This window comes from Choloepus didactylus, chromosome 1 (genome assembly GCF_015220235.1).
Source record: "Choloepus didactylus isolate mChoDid1 chromosome 1, mChoDid1.pri, whole genome shotgun sequence".
Lineage (NCBI taxonomy): Eukaryota > Metazoa > Chordata > Mammalia > Pilosa > Megalonychidae > Choloepus > Choloepus didactylus.
Genome location: NC_051307.1, coordinates 22,289,760 through 22,299,466, shown reverse-complemented (window position 1 = coordinate 22,299,466; position 9,707 = coordinate 22,289,760).

Sequence of the window (9,707 nt, the reverse complement as noted above, 5' to 3'; positions counted from 1 at the left end):
GAATGCAGACTTTTGCTCCAGAGAAGCTAAGGGAGGAAAAACACCCCAAGAGCAACTAAGAGTGACACTTTTGAGGAGCTGAAGCCTTGAGAGGAATGTCCTGGGAGAAAGCCATTTTGAAACCACAACTTGGAGCAGGCACCAGCCACGTGCTTCCCACCTAACAGAGGTTTTCCGAAAGCCATTAGCCATCCTCCAGTGAAGGTACCCGATTGCTGATGTGTTACCTTGGACACTTTATGGCCTTAAGACTGTAACTGTGTAACCAAATAAATCCCCTTTTATAAAAGCCAATCCACCTCTGGTGTTTTGCATTCCAGCAGCATTAGCAAACCAGAACAGATTTTGGTACCAGAGAAGAAGGGTGCTGGTGCTGCTGAGTTTGCAAATACCAAACATGTTGGAACGGCTTTTTAAATGGATAAGGGGAAGATTCTGGAAGAATTGTGAGGAGCTTGATAGAAAGGGCCTAAACTGCTTTGAAGAGACTGCTTGTGGAAATATGGACTCTAAAGATACTTCTGATGAGGTCTTGAGCAGAAATGATGAATGTGTTGTTGCAAACTGGAAGGAAGGAAATCCTTGTTTTAAAGTGGCAGAGAATTTGGCAAAATTGAATCCCAGTGCTGGATGGAAGTCAGAATTTGAAAGCAATGACCTGGAATATTTAGCTGACGAGATCTCCAAGCAAAATATAGAAGAAGTAGCCTGGCTTTTACTCTCATCTTATAGTAAAATGTGAGAGGACAGAGATAAGCTGAGAAATGAACTCTCAGTTTCAAAGAAACCAGAAATGGATGGCCTGAAAAACTCTGGGCTTCCAGGGGATGAAACCCCAGAAGCTACAACCCAATGTGAAGATTTCACCAAACATGGAACCAAGCTGCCATTTCAGTATAAGCCAAGATTGGAGAAGGAGTTATGCAGAAAGGATTTGTGGAAAGTTCTATTGTCTGATGGCTTTGACCCCTGTGTGCTTAATGCGAAGTCAACAGAATTTTTGTGAAATCTTTATAGACAGAGATGTTGCCGTTCTGGACTGGAGGAGACAGACAAAGAACAAATTGAAGGAAAAATTTCTTCAAAGACAGAGCCATGGAGGTTGAGGTCTGGAGTCAAGAGGTCTTGGGCTGGGAGAATGGAGTGGCCCACATGCATGTCGAGGGCAGGCCTTCTGCCTCGATGCTCAGGAAATGTTCTGCCACCCCAAGTACCAAAGAGGGTGGAGCACATTCCCAGGGAATTGGGGAGAGCCTGGCTGCCACCCCACTCTTCTGAAGGGGTTGAGTGTGTGCCTAGGAGATGGAAGGGAATCAGGGTGCTGCCCCAGTGTTTGAGGACGGTGGTGCCAAGAAGGTGGTCTCCCTAATGTGTGGATATGTTGGAGCACTCACCCCAGCATTTGGAGAGGAAAGAGCTGCTGCAAAGGCCCTTAGGAAGGGTTAGACCCCTGCTCTCTCAAGCCCCAAGGATGCAACGTCATTCTGTTAATGACTCTCAGACTTTGAAATCTAATGGAGTTTGTCCTACGGGTTTTAAGAATTGTTTTGGTCCCTTAAACCTGTTTTCCTTTCAGTTTCTCCTTATGGCAATGGGAATATTTACCCTATGACTGTCCCTGTTTTGTATATTGGAAGCAGATAATTTGTTCTACATTTCACAGGTACAGAGCCAGAGGGGAATTATGCCTTAGGACCAACCACACGTGTAATTGATTTTGATGAGATCTTGTGCTTTACTATTGTTACTGAAATGATTTGAGTTTCTGTGATATTGTGATGGGATGAATATACTTTGTATATGGAAAGATCATGTTGTTCTGGGGTCCAGAGGGTGGAATGTACCAGTTTGTATATATTATGTCCCCCAGAAAAAGCCATGTTCTTTGATGCAATCTTGTGGGGCCAGACATATTAGTTTGGATTAAGTTGGAAAGTTTGGATTAGGTTGTTTCCATGGAAATGTGCCCCACCCAACTGTGGGTGATAACTCTGGATAGTCTCCATGGAAGTGTGGCCCCACCCATTCAGGGTGGGTCTTGACTGATTGACTGCAGTACTTTAAAAAGAGCCACACAGGCCCAGATGCTTGGTACAGACAAGAGAGACTCTGAAGAATGCACTGGAATTGAGAGAGGAGCTTCAGCTTACAGAGACATTTTGGAGATTGCCTTTGAAAGCAGACTTTTGCTCTGGAGAAGCTAAGAGTGGACAAACACCCCAAGAGCAACTAAGAGTGACACTTTTGAGGAGTTGAAGCCTAGAAAGGAATGTCCTGGGGGAAAGCCATTCTGAAACCAGAACTTGGAGCAGGCACCAGCCACGTGCTTCCCAGCTAACAGAGGATTTCTGGACACCATTGGCCATCCTCCAGTGAAGGTGCCCAATTGTTGATGCATTACCTTGGGCACTTTATGCCTTAAGACTGTAATGGTGTAACCAAACCAACCTCCTTTTATAAAAGCCAATCCACTTCAGGTGTTTTGCATTCCAGCAGCATTAGCAAACTAGAACAAATAGTAATAATAGGTACCTCATTGAGTTATTTGAAGATAAAATGTTAATGCATTTAAAGAACTTAGCCTGGCATTTAGTAGGTGCTTGAAAGATGTAGTTCTTATTGTATACAGGAAATATGTCTGGAAACTCTATTCAGAGAAAACTGATTGTATTTTTGCCCATCAGCTGGCACAGAGGTCAGTCTTTTACTTTTCGACCCATTATTATAACCGCTCTTACTGGATAAAAGCAGGATCCCATGGGAAGCCATTTCAAGTGTAGAGAAAAAGATAGATGCAAAGAGGCACATGCAAAGGGAAAAATGTAAAAACCTTCTGCAAAATTCAGCATCAAAAGCCTAAGGGCATAATTTTCATTCCTTGCAATGATAGCACAAAAAAATAATTTTAGTGATACAACACATTTGCTAGAGTCAGTCCCATTCATTAACTGCTAGACCCTTCACTAGAGAGCTGTTTAAGAGGCATCACTTTGAAAGTACAGAAAATTGTGTTCTTTTTATAACTCTCTCCCTGAATAGAAACCCTTTAAATTCTGGAGTCCCTGATTTCCTGCCAATTAATGCCATCTTCACTCAGAACCACCTACACGCAGAATCATTAGCTGGCTATGCATAACATGTTGCCCTTAGCCATCAAAAGATCAGCCTCTGAACAAATGAGTGCAGGACTTGCCTTAAGAGTCAGTTATTGAAACTTGGATATAAACCAAACCCCAAATATTCTAGTGATGGATTCTGCTTTATTTACCAAGAATGTATCATTTTGATCCAAAAATTTTCCAAAGGGATTTTGGGGTGAAACCCAGAGGCAGCAAAAAGATTTCTTTACAAAATAAATGAATAGACTTGACACTGAGGGAGAAATAATTTAATTTTAATCCTTTCTCAAATAACAGGCATAATTTCAGAGACTATGATTTACTGTCCATTCTGTGTCATTTAAAACCATGAGTAACACAGTGACTTATTTTAGCTCCTGCTTTACCAAATTAAGTTCAGAGAGTTAATGGATAAAGAAAAATTGAGCCACTGTCATTGCACCATCTGTGGAATAATTAACCCATTAATTCCCATTCTTATCTACAATTTGTGTTGGTTTCACATATATTGAGATGTGCAAATATAATCTATGCACAAGAATAGCATGCCTGATAATAATTTCCAAGAGAATCTGACTAGACATATGTCTGAAGCTTTTATTTTTTTTCCATAAATCTGTACATAAATTATGGAAAACCTCTGACTGTTAACTGAGAGTATTAAGTATGTGCATTAATCAGAAATAAGGAGTCAACAATTGGAATTTGGCTGGAAACAAAAATAGTTGCGATGGTTAAATGAAGAGTTTATCACTTGAAGGAGAGAAGACAGGAAAGAAGATGAGATTGGAAACTGAAAATCAGACCTAGACAATTAACAAAGTGCCAGCCAATTAACAAAGATACCATTTTGAGTTTTAGGATTTGGCAAGAAATTTAAGCAATGGTAGCTGCAATTGGGAACATAATTAAAGTATTTGAAATATATATTCAAATATATTATTTGCATATATATAGATGAAGCAAAGAATAAAAGTATTTTAGTAAAACTGCTTAGGACCATATGTTTAATATTTGAATTTGACATTAAGTATAAGTAAACAAAATGAATAAATGGAAGTAGGTGTTGAATCTAAATTCAATGATTATTTTTGAATAAAGAATTTTTATGATGAAAAATCGATGGCTATTCTACTTTATAATACAAAAATATGTTTATTTTAACAGGTAAAATTAGTAAAATACATTTTAAATGCTTCATAGTAGTTTTATTGTTCAATGAAGCAATGAACAAGTAATCTTCCAAAACTTATTGAAAAGAAACTCATGATTTGCTGCCTGAAAAGGTTCTTTGCTGAAAAATAGAGGCTACCATGATCTCACTGAAGAGGGATTATATGGCTTGTTATGTTCTGGTGTCCAAACAAAGAAAATATTGGAAACTCTTAAACTGGAATCTGAAAAAGAGGAGTTCCCTTAGGATGAGGTAGGGTACAGCTTTAAAAAACAATGAGTTTTACAACATCTTGATAAAATTCATTTGTCTATCTTCCTTTTGCCTGCCATCTGTTTTAGATGTATACCAGATATTATTGAATGAAATAAACCAAGTTTTGCTTCAGAAATGAATATCAACAAGGGCCTTTTAACCCTGGAAAGAAGCATAACTCTCTCAGGTGATCTAAATATACATCAAATACTGCTGTGGCTTGTTAGGCATTAATCATGAGTGATTGAGGTCATAAAACATGATATCTCAACATGTTCAAATTAGTAACTTCAGGATGAGCAGCAGCACACAATCACTAATTGTCTACAAACACTGAAGTTCTTTTTTTTTTTTAATTTGAAAGAGATAAAGTCATGAACTGCTAACTATAAAGCAAAGCATCTTAAGTATGTTATTATTTTATGAGTTTGTTCCTTAAAAAATTCTGAATAAACATAAGTGGTATATAAATACAGGAATATTACATCTACTAGTTCTGCTGTTGAGGGATTTAGTTTTAAAAAAATCACTATCCTTTCAAAGATTTTCAACAAATTCTACTACCAACATGAATTTGGTGAATTCATTTTTCTAATTTGTTTTCTCTGTCACTGGAGTTGGTGGTGTTCTCTTGAGCAGCTGTAATCTTAAGCCCAGAATGATAAAAGATTGAACTATTATAACTGATTATGAACAAAATAGCTGATTGGAGGAATAGGTGGTATCTAAGCATGATCAATGTTACAGTTTGGGTATAAAGTGGCAGCATTGTTACCATCAGAAAACACAGTCTCTAATAGTTAGGCCAGCCTGATCCCACATCGAATGGAGAAATAAGTTTCTTTGTTTTGTGAGGTGAGTTTTACTACAGGTGCACATGTAAGGAATTGGAGGAGGTGTTTTCCAAGACCAGTTCAAAGTGAGAAGGGTAATTTGGGCTTTCATAGCCCAAATAGGTAAAGAACTGGCCAGAATCCAGAAGAAAGCAGAAGGAAAAAAGAAGAAAGAAAGAAAAAAATTGAAGAGGAAAAGCTACTTGGTCATCGTATCCTGTTCTCTTGTAGGTCCTTCTCTTTTTGTTAACCATTCAGGCTTTTGATCTTGTCCTTCAAAGAGAAGAAGGTGCTGATATTAGCTCACTTGGTGCTTCATCCCTGCAAGCAGAGCAGGGGAGGATATTATTACTGTAACAGAAAAGAAAAAGAGAATAAACTTTTGAGATTAGAGCTCAACAAGGGCAAACTATTTCAACAAGAACTTACAGGTTTAAAATAATGCAAGGCTGCTTGAGGGAAGTGATCATAATAAACATTTTTTCTAGTTACTGAAGACTATACTAAGCATTTCCCAGTTAAAGGATTATTTGAGTGTTTTTCCTAACTATCCAGCTATCAACATGTTAGAGTATCTTTTATTTTCAAATTTAAACAAAGGAGGCATGATTTGGTGTATCTGGGATAGGCGAGGTTAAACTGATGTCATCAGCGTTTTCATGACTGAGGTCTCTGAAGCTAATAGAGAAATGGTAACCATGGTGCACTTCCAAGACACCAGGGGTTAACTCAACACATCTGTGCCCTGTTCAGTACTTAACTCTTCTGCCTCACAACACCACCAATACTTTTATTATGTTTGAACTATGACCATGGCCATACTTTAGTTCTTTGAGCCTTGAGTTTCTCAGATGAAAGTCAGGAGTTGGATTTGGGAGACCTCCTCTCTTTTTCCTGGCTGTGTAAAATATGGCAGTCAAATGCCTATTTTTTTTTTTTCCCACAACTGTATGAAAACTTTGACCATAATGTGCTGAAAAATACTAATGGCCTATTTGACTAAATGTTTTCCCAGTGGCTGGAATTTCAGAAATTTTGGAATAACTTGTCAGTGCCTTGGAATCATGGCATTAGTAGAGCTGACCAGTGGATATCACAGTCATGATGGGGAATGAAAATCAAATAGTGTTTTCTACAGGACAAGGGGTGAAGACTTATGTGGACCCAGTTTAAGGGTGACTCTGAAATATTTGGAGTTTTGTTTGTATTTATGCAGAGAATAATTATTTACTTTCAAGACCTTATATCTTATTGACACCCTTCATTTCATAAAAAATATCAGCTCAGACCACCATCCCATAAGATATATACCAGTGTGTCCCATGCACATAAGAAGGGGCCAACAAGGTTAACTTTTTTATAACAGTTGATAGAGAATCTTATCAAAGAAAATTTATTCAAATAATTTATTTTGATGAGAATATTTCCTGTTCCTTTTCTCTTTTTAGAGACATTAATGCTGTATTTTTGTTTTGATAGATAAACACAACATTGTCACTATCTCTACCTCTAGGAACAATGAATTGCACATCTGATGCAGCATTCTGTGACAAAATATGATGGGCAGCTCACAAGTGTTTGCCTGGGGGAAAAGGGAAAATAAACTTACTGTCATGTATCCCCCATTGGCAGGAGTCATACCACAATGTGTTAACTCTTCTACTCCTCCATATTGAACATGGGTTAATGCTGAGTGGGTTCCCAGGGACCTTTCCAGAAAATCCCAGGGCAAGACAAGAGAGAATTACAGTGAGATGCTGTCAGGTTGTTCCTGTGCAAAACTATGCAAAAGCCTATGTATAGCTGATCAGCACAACAGTGGCTGGAATAAGAAGTGACTCTTAGAGGAGAGGATCTGATTCTGGCTATGACAGATTACAGAAAGCCATAGATGCTTTTATACATCTTTCAATGGAAGGAAGATGCCTAAGTCTCCTGTCCTTGAGTCTGGTCAGACTTTCTAATAGAATATGAAAGAAGGGAGTCTGTGTCTGGTTCTGAACCAGGCATTATGGTACTGGCAGCTCCAACTAGGTACTGTCTATTGGAATACTGGCTTTTGGAACCTGGATGCCATGCTGTGAGAAACTTCAGTTACATGGAGAAAACATGCGTAGACAAGCTTGCAGAGTCCCAGCTGAATTCCCAACCAAATCCCACATCTATGCCAGCCATGTAAATGTGCCATCTTGGAAATTCAGTCCGGATCCTGCTGCCACCTGATATCAGCCACTCAAGAGATCCAAGCAAGACTACCCATAACTATCCATGAATCTAGCAATCCACAGGATTGTACAATGCAATAATTGGCACCGTAAGCTACAGGATAAAGGCAAAAATTTAATGTGGTATTAACAGTCCTGTTTAATGTTAAAAATGTAGAAGTTTAGTGATAAAAATAAGTGGCTTTGTATTTTGTGCATCAACATTTTTATGTTATTGTCACAGCATGTTTTGAGAGAACTTTCAGTGTATTGTGAACACTTGATGATAAATATGTTGCTTTCTTTTTATTTTTCATTTTGTATCATATTGGCACCCACTGATAGTGGCAAAAAAAAAAAAAAAAAAAAAAAAGGGCATTTAAAGTATATTGCTTAAAGAATGAGAAAAAAGTCACCACAGTGTATTTGTCTTTGAATTTGTGGTATAGATGAGCGTTAAATGGGGAGACCATGGAAAAATGCAAATCACAACTATCTAATTTTGGTTTATATAAAATTGGTGAATTGGTGGATTTTTTCCTCCCAAATTTTCTTATAACTTTCAACTATACTTTGTATTTCATGATCATTATCAGTAATTAAAAATCCATTCTGTGAATTACAGATTGTTCAGGAAAACTATTTGACTTGCCCACATTTCTCTAGTTATGACTAAATTAAGGGACAAAAGCCATTACAAACAAGTTTTATCTAAATTACTCATAATATGACCATTGTTTTGCTAGTAGCTTTAACAATAAGATGCATTACACAAATATTTTATTAGGTAACCCATTATAATTGCTTCGAGCTACATTTAAATAATGTGGGTAGTGATCTGGGATATGGCCTACAAAATAACTTAGGGCATTGCCAATTAACATTGCTCTCCAAACTGAGAAAAAAAAATCTGTGAGATTTTTGCTATTTTCCTGAATAAGCTTCTGATAACTGGATTTTTATACATATAAGTGTTCCTCTCTTTTGTTATGTGTTTTGATTTTATTATTATTAATTATCACTATGTTTATATTTATATTTCAGGTTAGTACATAAAAGGAAATATTATGTTGGCATTTAATGATTTATTCTGTAGAATGCACTAGTACTATCTTCCTACCAAAGCACCCCATAAATTTATTTCTATTTGTCAGATTATAAGAATGGGAATACAGCTTCCTTTTCAAGTTAAAATGGATAGTCACATTTTAGGAAGTATATTACAACCTTAATTATTTCTAGTTCATGGGAGTTTGTACTACTAAATTCTTAATAAACAAACTCTTTTTACTGACACTCTTACAAGCAATCATTCTATTTCTCTACTTTTGCTCTGTGGAGTCCAGTTACAATACACACACACACACACGCACACCCTCAGAAGGCATTGGCTATAAAACAAGGCATGCTTTCTCATTCCCAGCTGCATTCCTGATGCCAAAGAGACCGAGTAGCCAAAGCAGATCCTCTTCTACTTGAGGAATCAGAGGCCCTCTCCTGGCTGCCTCCCCATCCAACACATAGAGCCTCAGAAATTATAACTCTTCAGAGCATTTATGCCTGTGCAACCTGCCTCTGTTAAATGACAGATGTCTGTACTTAGAGAAGAATATATTGGTGCTGTCCCTGAGATGTCATTCCCAGGTACATATGTTCTTTCCTTCATACACAACACAGTTTCTCAGGAAAGGAATTGGTTAGCATTCTTAGGAAAGCATGCCTTAGTGTGAATGAGTTTATCATAGAGCCAAAGCTCTCTTGTCTATAATAAAGGGAAGATTCTGTTTTATGGTCTAGACAGAGGCAGTTATAGCACCTGAAATATCCCATTTGCTGCTTCAAGGATTTAAGTTCTAGGACCCATTAAATCCTTCATTATCTTTGTATGTTTTCTGGTTTGTAAAATCCTTTCAGGCAACAAGTTCATGGGAAGAATATTTTTGAATCCATTGATAGGGGCTTCCTGTTTTTTCTATACTTACAATTCATACAATTTCTCTACTTAGTCTTAGAGTTTAAGTACATCTAAAAAAAAATACAACATCTTAACATGAATTAAGTTGTCAGATTAGCTAGTCTCTGATTCCATATGGATGGAAGGGATTTATTAAGATAAAAAGAC